Source organism: Hordeum vulgare, chromosome 1H (assembly GCF_904849725.1).
Source record: "Hordeum vulgare subsp. vulgare chromosome 1H, MorexV3_pseudomolecules_assembly, whole genome shotgun sequence".
In the NCBI taxonomy this organism is placed as follows: Eukaryota; Viridiplantae; Streptophyta; class Magnoliopsida; order Poales; family Poaceae; genus Hordeum; species Hordeum vulgare.
This window is the reverse complement of record NC_058518.1, coordinates 214,795,594-214,812,931: the sequence shown is the minus strand read 5'-3', so window position 1 is coordinate 214,812,931 and position 17,338 is coordinate 214,795,594.

Genomic DNA, 17,338 nt, shown 5'->3' with positions numbered 1-17,338 from the left:
AAGTTGGAGGCACTTCCGAAGTTGTAACACGTTGAAAGAATTGTGCACATACGAAAGCTCGCAGGGTATCTCTAGCTCATAGGCAACTTCTCCTCACCTTTTGGTGATCTTGTAGGGGCCGTTGTATCTTAGCGCGAGCTTTCCCTTGACGTGGAAGCGCTTCGTTCACATGAGAGGTGTGACTCGAAGATAGAAATAGTCTCCAACTCAAAAACTCATCTCTCAGCGGTGTGAGTCGGTGTAGCTCTTCTATCTTAACTTGGCGATCTCCGCAAGCTCCGTGACAAGTTGAACTTGTTCTTCTGCTTCATGAAGGATATATGGTCCGAAGACTAGTCCTTCTTGGTTTCCGACCAGCTGAGGGGAGTGCGGCACTTGCGTCCATACAACACCTCAAATGGTGCCATATGAAGACTGGACCGATAGTTGTTGTTGTCGGAGAACTCGGCAAAGGATAAGTTGTTTTGCATTTGGCTCCATACGCCAAACCACAAGCACAAAGCATGTCTTCGAGTATTTTTTTACTCGTTCCATTTGTCCGCCTGTTTGAGGGCGAAAAGTGGTGTTGAAAGATAGCTTGGTCCCCAAGTCTTCTTGGAATCTCCTCCAAAACCTCAAGGTAAACTGGGTACCTCGATCTGACACGATTTTCTTAGGAACTCCATGGAGGCTCGCGATACTGTTGATGTAGTGGTTGGCTATTTGGTTCCCATTGTAGGTCTTGACGGGGATGAGGTGGGCTAACTTAATCAGGTGGTTGACGATATCCGAAATGGATTCATTTCCTTTTATTCACCTAGGCAATCTGGTGATGAAGTCCATCCCGAGCTTGTCCTACTTACATTTACACACCTTGAGAGGTTGTTGCAATCCAACAGGTCGCTGATGCTCTGCTTGGTCCCTCTTGCATACATCACACTTAGGGACATATGTGGCTATCTTCTCTCTTCAGGCCATGCCACCAGAATCTTGCCTTGTGGTCTTGGTACATCTTGGTTCCTCCAGGATGGATGGAATACAGAGTGTCATGGGCTTCTTGCAATATCAGGTTCTTGAGCTCAAGTTTGTCGGGTACGAAGATGCGATTCCCAAACCACACGACTCCTTGTTCATCCACTGAGAATCATGTGGCCTTGCGTTTCTTGATCTTCTTCTTGATACCTTCGATGTTCTCGTGTCCCTTATGAGTTTCCTTGATATCATCCATCAATCTAAGCTTCACTTCGAGGTGAGTGAAAAATCTCGGTGCAACTAGGTCCAATCCAAATCTTTCAAGTTCTTCATAGAAGGTAGGCAGCCTTTCAATCATAGAATTCAAGGAACAAGCCTTTTTTCTCAAGGCATCTGCTAACATATTGGCCTTTCCAGGGTGGTATTGAACACTGAGGTGGTAGTCTTTGATCAACTCCAACCATCTCCATTGACTCATGTTCTATTCCTTCTGAGTGTAAATATACTTCAAACTCATGTGGTCTGTGTGTATCTCACATCACTTTCCCATATTGCAATGTTGCCATGTCTTCAAGGCATTAACCATTGCTGCCAAGTCAAGATCATGAGTGGCGCAACTCTCTTCATGGCGACGTAGTTGTCCGGACAGACATGTTATGACTCTGCCTTGTTGCATCAGAACACCACCAAGCCCGGTTCTCGATGCATCACAATATCAAAAACTCTTTGCGAATAACAAGGGTGTCCAAAACTGGGGTCGTTATTAATATCCTCAAGAGCTCCTAGAGGTTTTCTTCGCTCGTCTGCGTCCATTCAAACATCTTGTCCTTCTTCAAGAGTTGGGTCATAGGTCGAGCAATGCTTGAGAATCCCTCCACGAACTTGCGGTAATTGCCCGCAAGTCTGAGGAAGCTTCTGGCTTCCTTTATATTGCTTGGACATTGCCAGACAGTCATGGCTTCAATCTTGGCAGGATGTACTGCCAATCCTTCTGTCGTCAACACATGACCCAAGAATTCAACTTCATGTAGCCAGAATTCACACCTACTGAATTTGGCATAAAGTTGGTGCTCCTCAAGCTTATCCAGGTCCATCCTCAAGTGTTGCTCATGCTATTCTTTATACTTGGAGAAGATGAGTATGTCGTCGATCAGGACAACGACAAACTTTTCCAAATACTCCGTGAAGACTTTCTTCATGAAGTACATGTAGTAAGTTCGGACATTGGTTAACCCAAATGACATGACCGTGTACTCATACAGGCCATACCGGGTCACAAATATCGTCTTGACAATATCATGGGGTCTGATTTTCAACTTGTATCACCCAGACCTGAGGTCAATCTTCTGGAACACCTTGGCACCATTTAGCTGATCGAACAGATCTACAATCTTGGGGACCGGGTACTTGTTGTTTGTTGTGAACTCACTGAGAGAATGGGAATCGACACAAAGTTACATAGTTCTATCCCTCTTTGACACAAATAGAACAGGTGATCCCCAAGGATAGGCACTAGGGCAAATAAATTCTTTCTTGAGGAGCCCACCTAATTGCTTCTTTAGTTCAGACAACTCTACGAATCCCATTCTATAAGGATTCTTATAAGTGGGTCCTGATCCGGGCATTAGCTCAATGATGAACTCAATGTCACGTTTAGGATGCATTCCGGACAACTCATCAGAAAGACATGTGGTTATTCACATACCACTAGCACCTGATCCAATTGACCTAAGGAGATTGAGCGGAGGTAGGGTTGGGAACACACTTAACTTCAACTCCTTGGCTATTGGTCATGGTAACAGTCTACTTGGACAAGTCTAGAAAGCCTTGGTGCTTGGTCAACCAATCCATGCCAAGGATCACATCCAAGCCATGGGGCTTGAGGATGATAAGATCTGCTAGGAAGTCTACCCCGTTGATGTGAGTCCCAACTCCTTTACATCCTATCTTGGTCTTCATAACTGAACCCGAGGTTTGTACCAACATATGACTACCCAGAGGTGTAGGCTTCATACCACTCTCTAGTGCAAACTTTTGGGTAACAAAAGAATGTGAAGCACCACATTCAAACAGAACTATTGCTGGGTTGAGTTGACAAGGAACGTACCCATTTTAACATCTGAGTCTTCGTGGGCTTCCTCAACGGCGACGTAATTCACATGACCCTTGCCATTGTTGGGCTGGTTAGGGGAGCTTGATTCCTAGGTGGCGCTCCACATCCTTACCATTGGTTTCGTGCATTGGGGTGTCGTGCATCTGGCTTCTTATTGGGGAACTACCTTGAGATGTGTCGAGGCTGACCACACCCAAAGCATGCGACCTGCTCGAAGTTATCGGTCTTGCCAGCAGTGTTGTTATTGGGGTCGTTGTGTGCTAGCATGGGGTTGGCATACTGTTGAGGCTCGTGCCTAGGATGAGGTGCAAGATTCCTATCGTGTTGAGGCTGATAATTTGGCTTTGCTAGGGATGGTTTCTAGGGGCGAGGCTTCTGGTGGCTGGAACTACCCTTGTTGATCATCTTGCACTTGCGAGTGTCTTCCGTGCTTGTCTTCAATCATTAGTGCCTTATTCACAAGATCGAAGAAGGTTCGGTAGTCGCAAACTATAAGCTGATATTGCAGTGCTTGCTCGAGTCCTTACATGAAGCGTTCTATTTTGGATGCCTCAGTGTTGACATGTTCAGGTGCAAACCTCGATAAGAGGTTGAACTTATGCATGTACTCCCTGACAGAGCCACTTCCTTGCTTTAGCACTAGAAATTCCCACTTCTTGATAGCTATGATTCCCGAAGGAATGTGGGCCGTGTGGAATTTTCCTTGAAATCAGCCCATGTGATCACATGGTCACCTTGCATGACCTTAAATCCATCCCACCAAGCTCTTGCGGTACCTCTAAGGAAGTGAGAGGCATAGAGAACCTTCTCAAGATCCTCATTGCAGTAAACCAATGCATGGTGGTCCTCGATGGTGTTGATCTAGTCATCAGCATCCAGAGGATCTGTAGTCTTAGTGAAGGTTGGGGGCAAATTCCTTGTGAACTCCGATAGAGTGGAGTAGCCATTGTTGTTCCTGCCTTGCTGCTGGTTGTTCAGAAGGTCTTGAGCCATCTGCCCGATTGCGGTAGTGTTAGCTAGTTGTTCCTCCCGGAGAACTAAGCTATGATCATGCTCTCCAGTGGAGGTGCTGGCGGGGGAATGTCTCCTTGTGGCTGCTCCTAGTGATCTCCACCTTGAGCACACCCACCAGCTCCAGGCTGCTTGCTAGAGTTGTCGGCGCTAGGGTTGTCAAAAGTGTTGATCTAGGTTGTAGTCACCATCCTGTTGGAGAACCCAAGCCAAACAAATATAATAGATAGGAGGGAATAAAAACAAGAGGAAAATGGGCCTAAGGGGGTGATCAAACAAAGATTGAAGGACCAAACATACAACATTAAGATAAGAAAGGGGATATAGTCGCTTACGTGTTGTTGAAGGCTACAACGCGACTTGCATCAAACCATAAACAATAAAACAAGCAAAAAGCACACACTGTTTCATATGAACCATTTCACGGACTCGACTTTGCATGAGGGATATATTTCTTATCGTATCCTAGGGGTTTACAGACTCAAGTTGCAGAGTGCTCGTTCTCGTACTCACGCTCCTCTGGGTCTTCTTCCTGGTCATCATCCAAATGGGCATCATCTCCGTTCGAGGGGGTAGAGAACAAGGAGGTATATCCCGATGAATTTTCTCCCTTGGGTTAGTGTAGAGCACACGAAAGTCCTTCACACACATGCAAGGTCATTGAGATGCTCCCCCGGGTGGCTGCACCTCTAGCTGGGGGTAGTCCTCCTTTGTAAGCGATAGCTCATCATCCCCTTGGGGCTCAATCCTTCTTGTTTTTGTTCTGGCGTTGTCTTGTCTTGTCGGAGTAGCTCACGAGTGTGGTGAAATTCCTTGTGGAGCTTCACACACTCCGTACTGAGGTTGTGAGCCAGACTATTGGCGGAGACGCTGAAGTAGGTGTGGAATCTGAGTGGTGTTCCATCCTCGAATGGGACCAACGTCCAACTTTCGCAAATATCATCCTTCCCGAAAGAAAGGTGGCGAGTATCCGGCTTGTTAGCCATGTCGAGGATGATGTCTAGAAGGTGGATGAGTGCCTTCGTGTACCCATCTCGAGTGCGATCACCAAGGTCTCCATATATGCTACTTCAAAGAACCAACTCTTCGGGGAGTTTTTTGCCTTCACGACCACATGAGCGTGGTATTCCTTCATGGTGGCATCGACGCAATGCTCGTGGTAGAGGAAAACAGTCGATAGTTGGATCTAGCACTTCTACAGGCTCTCCTCCAGGAGTAGGGGAAAGCCGAATGCGAGGAGGCCTTCGGGTATGACGACCATCTACAAGGTTTAAGGGGAGGGGTGTTAATAAAGTTTTGAAAGTAGAGTCGAAGATGTAAGAAGTGCAGTAACTCCTATGATAGGTACTAGGTTTAGTTTTTGAAAGGGGTTTTTATCCTAACTAATGCCCATGCTAACTAAGGCTTCCTACAGTTAGGATGGCTCTGATACCAGCTCTGTGGGGACTCCAACTCATAAGTACACTACTGAAAAATTCATAAATTTGCCGTCTGCCTAAGCGGACGGCAAAGGGTGCAACCACGGACGGCAAAGGTTTTGCCGTCGGTCAGGAGACGGCAAAGTAGACGGTAAAAAAAATCCGGTGAAGAGGTTCTTTGCCGTCAGCTTTCCCAAAGCGGACAGCAAAGAATCTTTGCCATGAGTGGGCAGACGGAAAATTAACCGGGACGACAAAGGGTGCAACGTCCCCGTTAAGTGTTAACGGCAGGCCTCCTCCCTTTGCCGTCCGCCTCCCCTCCTTTGCCGTGTGGGGGCAGACGGCAAAGAGGGCAGAGAGAGGGGGCAGATTCCCCCCTTTGCCGTCTGCCTCCACCCCTTTGCCATGAGGGGGCAGACAACAAAGAGGGGAGAGAGAGGGGGCAGATTCCCCCCTTTGCCGTCTGCCTCCCCCCTTTGCCATGTGGGGGCAGACGGCAAAGAGGGGAGAGAGAGGGGGCAGATTCCCCCCTTTGCCGTGTACCTCCCACCTTTGCCATGTGGGGGCAGACGGCAAAGAGGGGAACCAGCCCCTTTTTTATTTATTTTTTGTTATATCCATCATTTTTAACAATAATCAGGATATATATATATTTGACATAAATAAATTTCTTTCCGTACTCATAACCATATTAAAATAACCTCGTATATCCAACTTTCAAGTTGCATCCACGTGCATACAAAGTTTCATATATTACACCAGTTTCATCCACGTGCATACAAAGTTTCATATATTCATATACTACAATAGTTTCAATACAACCCATGGTACAAGAAATCATCTTCAAGCATTCCATCAATATTTGCCAAGCTTCCCGTGAAGTGAAGGTAATCTGCAAAATGACAAATAATAAAGTTAGAAGAATAATACTAGATGAAGTAGTGTATATATAGGTTATTTCGGAGAGAAATGAGCTAAGTATAGACCATTTAGGAGCTAACTAAGCTAATTATGTCATTTAGGTGGAACCCTAGCTAACTATAGGTCGTTTCAGAGCTAACTTGGGTAAAATAGGTCATTCCAGAGCAAACTATGCTTATTGAGCCATTTTTGATCTAGCTAGGCTAATTATAGGCCATTTAATACCTAAGTTAGTGGGAATAGGTCATGTTGCAGCTACGTAAGCCTTATTATGTCATTTCGACGATAATTAGCTAAGCATAGGTCATTTTTTACTAAATAGACCATTTAGGAGCTAACTAAGCTAATTATGTCATTTAGATGGATAATTAGCCAATTTAGGCTTTGTTGGATGAGTCTAATTAAGCTACGTAGAATAAGAGAAAGAGAAGAAGAAGTAAAAGAAGGAGGAGGAGGAGGAGGAGGAGGAGAAGGAGACGGAAGAGGAGAAGAAGAAGAAAAGAAGAAGGAGAAGGAGGAAGAAGGACGAAAAAGAACGAGAAGGAAGAGCTCCTTCTCCTTCTTCTCCTCCTTCTTATCCTCCTCCCTCCCCTTCTTCTTCTTCCTTCCTTTCATTTTTCCTCTTTCTTCTCCTCTCGTCCCCTTCTTCGCGCTAGATTGGCTAAGAATGCCTTTTTGGAGCTAATTATGTCATTTCGAGGATAATTAGCTAAGTATAGGTCATTTTTTATTAAATAGACCATTTAGGAGCTAACTAAGCTAATTATGTCGTTTAGATGGATAATTAGCCAATTTAGGCTTTGTTGGATGAGTCTAATTAAGCTATGTAGAATAAGAGAAAGAGAAGAAGAAGTAAAAGAAGGAGGAGGAGGAGGAGGAGGAGGAGGAGAAGGAGACGGAAGAGGAGAAGAAGAAGAAAAGAAGAAGGAGAAGGAGGAAGAAGGAGAAGGAGGAGCTCCTTCTCCTTCTTCTCCTCCTTCTTATCCTCCTCCCTCTCCTTCTTCTTCTCCTCCTCTTCTTCTTCTTCCTTCCTTTCATTTTTTCTCTTTCTTCTCCTCTCGTCCCCTTCTTCGGGCTAAATTGGCTAAGAATGCCTTTTTGGAGCTAATTATGTCATTTCGACGATAATTAGCTAAGTATAGGTCATTTTTTATTAAATAGACCATTTAGGAGCTAACTAAGCTAATTATGTCATTTAGATGGATAATTAGCCAATTTAGGCTTTGTTGGATGAGTCTAATTAAGCTACGTAGAATAAGAGAAAGAGAAGAAGAAGTAAAAGAAGGAGGAGGAGGAGGAGGAGGAGGAGGAGAAGGAGACGAAAGAGGAGAAGAAGAAGAAAAGAAGAAGGAGAAGGAGGAAGAAGGAGGAAGAAGAAGGAGAAGGAGGAGCTCCTTCTCCTTCTTATCCTCCTTCTTCTTATCCTCCTCCCTCTCCTTCCTCTTATCCTCCTCTTCTTCTTCTTCCTTCCTTTCATTTTTCCTCTTTCTTCTCCTCTCGTCCCCTTTTTCGGGCTAAATTGGCTAAGAATGCCTTTTTGGAGCTAATTATGTCATTTTGAGGATAATTAGCTAAGTATAGGTCATTTTTTATTAAATAGACCATTTAGGAGCTAAGTAAGCTAATTATGTCATTTAGATGGATAATTAGCCAATTTAGGCTTTGTTGGAGGAGTCTAAGCTATGTAGAATAAGAGAAAGAGAAGAAGAAGTAAAAGAAGGAGGAGGAGGAGGAGGAGGAGGAGAAGGAGACGGAAGAGGAGAAGAAGAAGAAAAGAAGAAGGAGAAGGTGGAAGAAGGAGGAAGAAGAAGGGGAAGGACGAGTTCCTTCTCCTTCTTCTCCTCCTTCTTCTTATCCTCCTCCCTCTCCTTCTTCTTCTCCTCTTCTTCTTCCTTCCTTTTATTTTTCCTCTTTCTTCTCCTCTCGTCCCCTTCTTCGGGCTCAATTGGCTAAGAATGCCTTTTTGGAGCTAATTATGTCATTTCGAGGATAATTAGCTAAGTATATGACAAATTAAAGCCAAAACTGGTATGAGCGGGAGCCCTGAACTACCACGCTAGTACACGGTAGCCCCCTCACCCAGCACCTCGTCGCTACTAGCATGGCCACTTGCCTCAGGCCAGGTATCCCACTTGGTCTCTTGGGACGTACCATCATCCCTGCTTTGCTCCGGAGTCGCCTGGAAGGTAACCTCTGGGACAGGAGTCTCGTGGGTCGAAGGCTCGTCGACCTGAGGCTCGTCGACCCGAGGCTCGTGAACCGGAGACCGTGTAGCCTCCACCTCAGACGAATCCACCCTAGAAGTCCTGTGCTCAGGTGAATCAACTTGGGGTGGTGGCGGAGACCGTGTAGCCCTACCTCTCCCGTGGCCACGTGTACCTTTAGTACAACATAAATACCAACATGAGTAATAAAATGTATATAAATACCAATATGCATACAACATGAGTACAACATAAATACCAACATGAATACAACATGTACCTTTAGTGCCTCTCGGCTTCGCGGGGGGAACCTCCTCTCACGGGGGCCGCTCCTTGCAAAGTAGAGAGAAACACTCTCCGAAGAGGCGAGGCAGGAATGGAAGTACCCATCCCATCACCCGCCGACGAAGAAGCAGCCACAGAGTGCTTTCGACCCTTTCCCACCATCTTTCAACACCTGTCATGACAAAGAGTAAATGAAATTAGTACAACATAAATACAAACAGGAGTAATAAAATGTATATAATTTAAGTGTATCATCGTCATAAATACCAACATGACTAATACAAATTGAATACGTAACATGAACTCAAAATTTATATATAGTATAATAGTTGAAGACCTCACATGAACTAATAACAATCGTCCTCGTCTATATATGCTTCGGGGTCAATAAATGCATCATGGTCATCACTATCATCAATAAATGCATCATCATCATCACTATCACGAAGAACATGTGGAAGGCCACCATTATGTAATTGGTCAAGAAGTGACAGGTCATCCGCAGCAGTAACCTCTTCTTCTTCCAGCTCTTCCTGTTCGGGCTCAGGGGTTAAGACGGATTGACTGTCGCTGTCTACTTCAATGTTCTAGGGTGAAGTAGAGCGGTTCTAGAAACGTTTCTTGGACATACGTGTTTCTTGAAAGAATTCTCCTTCATATGTGTCTGGGTTAATGTGAGGTTCGTAATCCTCTTCATTGAGGGTAGGTGGTCTAAAATGTGGTGTCACTTCATAAACGACATCTCAACCTTTGAGATTTGGATCAGTTTGGCAGGCCCGCGGTAGATAGAAAACTTGTGTCGCCTGTTGAGCCGTAATATAGACATCGGGAACATCTAAGTGGGTGTTTTGGTTGATTTCGACTAGTCCTATATGTTCATGAGTCCTTCTAGTCTCCCTCGGCTCAAGCCAATAACATTTGAAGACTACGACGGTCAGTGGGTTTTCACCATAGAATAGAAGTTCATAAATTGCTTCAACTCTTCCATAATACTCGGTGTCTCCTTCGCCGATAGCACAGACAGAACAATTTGTAGTCTTTAGGTCAGGCTTAGATAGCTCTTTGCCAAAGGTACGAAAGTGATACCCGTTGATGTTGTATTTGTCAAATGAACGGACCTTATAGTCAAAACAATTAGCGACTTGTCTCAACTCGGCGTCCATAGACTCTGCATCAGCCTACAAGTTTAATACGAAAGAATGGATGTATTAGCCGCAAATTAGACCAATAAATCAAATGGGCCCTTAATGGTAATAAATTACCCTTTGTTTGAACCAAGAGATGAAACCGGGATAGTCGCCTCCATGCTTTGCGAGAAGCTCATACTCTTCGATGGAATCCTTTTCGATGACCGTTCCATCCGTGAATTCAGCGATGTATCGACTATATTAAATATCCGGGAATAAGAGTAGTTCAAAGCAATTAGAAGTTGCGGAACAATAAATTACCGAGAACATACTCGATGTACGGCCGCACTTCTGTTAGGTTGGTGAAGATATACAATGAAATGGTCCGCCATTCTTCGACATCCAACGATTTCCCTTTTGAAGCACCGGATGGTGAGAGCTTACCTTTGAATAGGCTGAGCTTGGATCGAACTTTTTCTCGAGCGCCATCACTGTACCGAGGCTTTGGGTTATGCAAATGATGATTTTTGGCTTCGTAGTGTGCTGTCACGAAGTTTGCCGCCTCCTCAGTAATGAATGCCTCGGCCATCGATGCTTCAATTCTACGTTTATTTTTACACTTAGCTCGAAGCGTCATGTGCATCCTCTCAGTTGAGTAGCACCATCGATTTTGAACGGGCCCCCCATTCTTGCCTCGGTCGGGAGATGCAAAATCAAATGTTGCATTGGATTGAAGAAGCCCGGTGGAAAGATCTTTTCTAATTTGCATATCAACTCCGGCGCCAACTCTTCCATTTCATCTAGCACGCCAGGCGATAGTTCTTTCGCACAAGGAGAACGGAAGAAATAGCTTAGCTCTGCCAGTACTAGCCATTCATCCTCAGGGATAAAGCCACACAACATCACCGGCATTACCCGCTCAATCCATATGTGCCAATCATGACTCTTGAGCCCAAATATTTTCAATTTCTCAAGACTCGCTCCCCTCTTTAGATTCGCAGCATACCCATCGGGGAACATCAACCGCATTTTCACCCACAATAGCATTTCCCTCATAGCTGGCCTTTCAAGATTGAACCATGCCTTTGGCTTCGCTATGCTTTGCTTTCCTTTCCGTTGTCGCATGTTTTGCAACAGTCTATCACATAGAGCCTCCAGGTCGACTCTAGCCTTAGGATTATCTTTTGACTTCCCCTCTATGCCGAACAATGTACCAAAAATGGCCTCCGCAATATTCTTTTCAGTGTGCATCACGTCAATGTTGTGTGGGCAAAGGAGGTCTTTGAAGTAAGGGAGATCCCATAAGCATGACTTGTGAGTCTAGGCGTATTCCGTATTATACCCTTTGAAGTATCCTGGACGCAAAGGATCAGGCTCGAGAGCGTTTAACTGATCAAGGGTTTGTTGGCCTGTCAATGCAGCTGGTGCAGTGTTTTTGACAACTCTACCTTTGATGAAATTCTTCTTGTGTTCTCTGAACTTATGGTCAGGATGTAGGAATTGTCTATGCATGTCGAAGCAAGAATACTTGCGACCAGCCTGCAGCCAACGGAACTGAAGAGCTGCCTTGCATGTGGTGCACGGGAACCTTCCATGCACACACCAGCCAGCGAATAGCGCAAACGCCGGATAATCATGCTTCGAGTACATGTACCACACATGCATTTTGAAATTTGTTTTCGTAGCCGCGTCGTAGGTCTTGATCCCATTATCCCAGGCTTCTTGCAACTCATCCTTAAGCGGTTGAATGTACACATTCATATTCTTCCCCAGATAGTTGGGCCCTGGAATTATCAATGTCAGGAATATGTTCTTTCTTTTCATAATCTCTCCGGGTGGCAAATTTAGTGGAATGACAAATACAGGCCAACAACTGTATTGTGCTGTCGTCATACCATACATATTGAACCCATCCGTGCTGATGGCAACTCTAGGATGCCTTGGATCTTCCGATTTATCCTTATGTAATGCATCGAAGTGCCTCCACGCAAAACCATCTAAAGTGTGTACCAGCATCTTGTTCCCATCCGCATCTAGTTCGGTTCTTTTGCCCAATTTGTGGCATGTCATCTGTCTGGCCGTCTCTTCGACCATGAAAAGACGTTGAAGTCTTGGTACGATTGGCAGATATCGAAGAACACTAATGGGGATTTTGGTCTGATTCTTCTCACCAATGCCGTTGTATACCACAATATACGTGGAAGAATTGCAAATGGGGCAATAGTTCAAGTCCGCATACTCAAGCCTAAATAAGGCACATCCATTCTCACATGCATGTATCTTCTCATAGGGCATCTTAAGTACACGGAGATTTTCTCTGACTGGTACAGGTTTGCAGGCAGTACATGGCCTTTGGGTATAAAGCGTCCAAATATCGTCATCATCGCGTCGTTGCATTCTCTGCCTAGGTTGAATTGAGCCTTTAGAGCCATTACTTGTGCGATGGCATCCAGCTGACAAAGCTCAGTCTGCTCGTGGAGAGGACGTTTTGAAGACTCCAGCATTTCATAGAAGGCCTTTGCAGATTCCTCCATCTCATCGTCCGAATCACAAGCATCATCAAAGTCTTGCACCATGTCTTCAATCCCGGTACCATGCTCGTCGGTGCGACGACGAATCACCTCAGCTCTGGCACATTGGTCAGACTCACCATGAAAAGTCCACACCATATAATTAGGTGTAAAACCCCACTTCTGCAGGTGTTTACCCATTTCAAACTCTGTCTGCTTTTTCTAGTTGTCGCAGTTGGGACAGGGGCACCAAGTTTTATGCTGGCCATTTGCAAATGCGGCTCTCACAAACCCCCTGGTTTTTGTTAACCATTCATGGGTCATGTATTTCTGACTAGGGTGACCAGTGTACATCCAAGCATGATCACTCATGTTGCCTAGCTACCTATGGGGGCACAAGAAATAAATATATAATTCATCATCTATACTCATACGCTAATCAAATTTGTGAGTTTTATTACGTCCATGCAACCTACACGCTAATAGGTAAAGATAGGTCCTAATCCCACCCGAGTATGTGTAGACTGGGTTCGTTTTCCCATGCTCTGCTCCAGATGCGACGCAGAATTTCGGCAGCACCTCCCCGCTGTTCTCCTGATACACGTCTCGGCAATAAGCAGAGAGGATGTGTACCCGGAGAACAACAGGGGAGGCACTCATGAAATTCCGCATCGGATCCGGAGCACAGCATATGGGAAAACAAACCCAATCTACACATACTCGGGCTGTCCATGGATAATGTTGGACAATTCGAAAGGATGGCGGTTATAAATATGCAAAAAAATGCATATTTATAGATGTCGCCCTTTCGAACGGGAGACGCATACTGGTCACGCATATTAATGATTGAAGAAACCTATAGCTAGCAAGTTTCATCGGCACGAAGACCGGGACAGAGCAAATTAAGGGGGTAGGAGGAGAAGTCATTTGTGCTCACCAACAAACGCAAGGGCGGAGCTCGTCCAACGCACGTGGCGGTCGTCGAACAACTGCACATTGAAATTCACCCGATCAACACAAATATGATGTTTTTATAATTAACATAATCGTAAAATATGTGACCTAACTCATAATTTACAAAATTATGACCCCGTCGGCTTAGTGGCGGTGATGGTCGGTGGTGTCGGGTGTCGGTGGCGTCGATGGTCGGTGGTGTCGGGAGTCGGTGGCGTCGGCGGTCGGGGGTTAGTTGTGTCGGTGGTCGGGGGTCGAGGATCACTGGCGTCGGGGGTTGGGGTCTCTTTGGTCAACAAGAGGCCGAAGAGGTGTCGGGGGTCGGGGGTCGGGGGTTAGGGGCCGGGGGCGTCGTGGGTCGGGGGTCGAGGGTCAGTGGCGTCGGGAGTCGAGGGTCAGTGGCATCGGGCGTCGGGGGTAGAGGGTCGAGGGTCAATGGCGTCGGGCATCGGGGGTCGGGGGTTAGTGGAGTCGGGTGTCGGGCGTCGGGGGTTGGGGGTCGGGTCTCAATGGCGTCGGAGGTTGGGGGTCGAGGGTCGGGGGTTGGTGGCGTCGGGCGTCGGGGGTCGGGGGTCGGGATCCTTTCTTTCTTCTTCTCCTCTCTCCTCCTCTTCTTCTTCTTCTTGATCATCATATTATTCTTCTGCTTCTTTTTTCTCCTCCTCCTCCTCCTCCTCCTCCTCTTCTTCTTCTTTCTTTTATCTTTCTCCTCCTCTCCTCTTTCTTCTTCTTCTTCTTCTTCTTCTTCTTCTTTCTTTTGTATTTCTCCTCCTCTCCTCTTTCTTCTTCTTCTTCTTCTTTCTTCTTCTAGTTTATTATTCTCTTATTTTCTTAACATGCAACTTCTGTCAAAAATGCACATTTACTTCAAATGCAAATCTATCATTTCTTTTTTGGGGCCCATACCCTTGTTCATCTATCATTTCTTTTTTCTATCTATTTTTTTCTTTTCTATCTACTTTTTCTACTTAATAAACTAACTATCTAATTTAACATAAACACAGAAGAAGAAAAAACTAACTATCCAATTTAACAGAAAAAACACAAAATAAACAAACTATCTAAATTAACTATCTAATTTAAAAAAAAACAAGAAATAAAGCGAAAAAGAAAAAAAAAACCTTACCTGCATAGGGGCAGTGGGCGGCCGGGGCGGAGGGCAGTGCGAGGAGGGGAGGGCGAGCTCCGGCCCTGGGCGGCGGGGAGGAGGTGCGGGGGGAGGAGGGGAGGGCGACCTCCGGCCGCACGGCGGTGGTGGGGGCTCCGGTGGTGGCGGCGGTGGCACTCGGGTGGGCAGGGCACGGGAAGGAGGGGCGCGTGGAGGACGGGCGCGGGGAGGAGGGGAGGGCGAGCTCCGGCGAGGGGAGGAGTTGCGCGGGGAGGAGGGGCGGCGACGCTGGAGTGGGCAGTGCGCGGGGAGGGGGCTGGGCGCCGTTAGGGGGGTGGGCAGTGCGCTGGAGTTGGCCGTTAGGGGAGCGGGGAGTGGGGGCTGGGCGCCGTTAGGGGGAGCTCCTTTGCCGTCTGCAAAGGCTGGGAGGCAGACGACAAATGGGTCGGTGGGGTGCGGCGCGGGTTGGCCGTTAGGGTGTCGCCCCTTTGCCGTCCGCCTTTAGGGCCTTTGCCATTAGTCAGCAGACGGCAAAGAGGTGGCAGACGACAAATAAGACCTTTGCCATCTGCAACCTCTTTGCCGTCCGCTTTGTACCAACTGACGGCAAAGAGCATCTTTGCCATGCGTCAGCAGACGGCAAAGGCACGGCAGACGGCAAATTTATCAATTCCAGTAGTGGTAGTTATCACCAAATGCACGTGTATAGTGATCCCAGAGATCAATGCTCACTGAACAGAGGGAAATCGAATAACAAGAGTCTTACATCCATACATACCATCTTACACAACTAACACCATGCATAATGCATAATGCCATCCAATTTTCGTAACCCACACACACACAAACGGCTTTGTAACAATGGACGTAGCCCAAGAGTGGTCATCCAACTATCCTTGACCGTGGACATGGTTATTCGAATAGTTTTACCCAATACAAAGGTTGCACACTTCACCCACAAGTCACGAGAAACTTTTGTGTCAATCCATTACTCGTTGTATTAGCTATACCCGAGGTAAGTACCCCGAACAATGCCTTTCCCATGATGATACTAACAAAGAGTCCTCTTGTTGGTGCCATCCCTCTTGATATACATCACAAGTATCATCAACGAGGGCACACAACGGTGCGCCCAGTGTCTATGAAAACATCCCATGGGTGTCCTATCCTGCACGACCCCGTATCTAGAGTGACCACGTCACTCCAGCCACAAGTAATGCGGGATCTCAGCTACTACCGATCATATTAATCAACAAAGCCACGTCCCATAAGGTGTATCGAGGTCGGACATGTAAAGTTGGAATAACGATCGCCACTTAAACAAATCCGTTTTTGAAAACAACGCAATCTCTTGCCACGTACTCCACTTATTTCTCAAGTGGTTACCTGGCTCAATCATCATCTTCCTCGGGCATTAGTGGCACCCGACTAGGTTTTCGAAAAGTCTTCGAAAACTCCGTTGTTTCTAGCACCATGCATAATGCCATCCAATTTTCGTAGCACTACATAGCATTCAAACTACTTCCCACCAGGACAACCCTCATAGGAAGGTAGGGTCATGCCCAGTGCAAGTATCAGCGAGAAAGTATCGGAGACAACCCATCAAGGTGGTCACCGATTCAACATGATTTAGATGCAACGATATAAAGTGCCATATGATATGGATAATAATGGTTTCAAGTCATGGTTAAAGGGATCCTTGCCTGGCTCAACAAAGTCTCCGTAGTCTTCAAAGTTTTATGGTTCTAATCCTTCGTCAACACGCAATCTATCGTCACAATTATATCGGGGAAAAACAAGACCACGACAAAACAAGGAAAATAAATCACTCCAAAAAATGTAAAACTATTTTTGTAAAATAATAGGGTGAATCCTAGCAATGAGAAAATTATTAGGTTTTTGTTTGGGGGTGTAAAAATTAACAAAAAGCATTTTAACAAAGACTCTAAATGCTTAAAATAGGGTTTTAAATAAAATCAGAATATAAAATTTATTACAAAAATAGCACAAGTGGCATCATTAAATAGCTTGGGTTATTACAAGAATTTATGTGGTGGAATTGTTAGATTAGGACAATTAATTGAATCTATGGAAATTTTGGAAATAAGGAAGAAAAAGAAAAAGAAAATTGGTACTCTACCCATGGGCCAAGAGTAGTTAGCCGAGCCAGCCCAACCAGCAAGGCAGGCTCAAGGGACTTGGTACTCCCGCGCATGTCAGGTTTAAACCTGACGGGCGAGGCCCGGGGGTCATCGAGAGGGGAGAGACGCGGGGGCGAGGTTGAGGCAGACAAGTGTGCCCCCCTTGTCAAGGCCGTCGTCAACCTCTATCCTGAAGACACACGGGTCAACCAGTGACGATGGGGAGCACGATGAGGCAAGCTAGCGACAGGAATAGAACCAGGGAGGAGCCACAACTCGAGTGGGGGTGGAGTTGGTTGCTGGAGCTCAGTCATTCGTCGGCGATCAGGTGGCCTGTAATGCCCAAGATGCGATCATATCCTTATTTTGGCTCGAGGGCCGCCCCAGGCATAGAAGCGCATCTCGTCGTTTTGCAAGAATGGATATCGTGACAAGTACATGTACAGAAGAGATGAGTATATGCAATTGGCTTACACTCGCCACAAGCTATATCATGAACATTTTAATACAACAATACATTCACACATCATGTAGAATAGCTGGGTCCGACTACTGACGAAATGAGATGATCAAAAAATGACATCCATCCTTCATA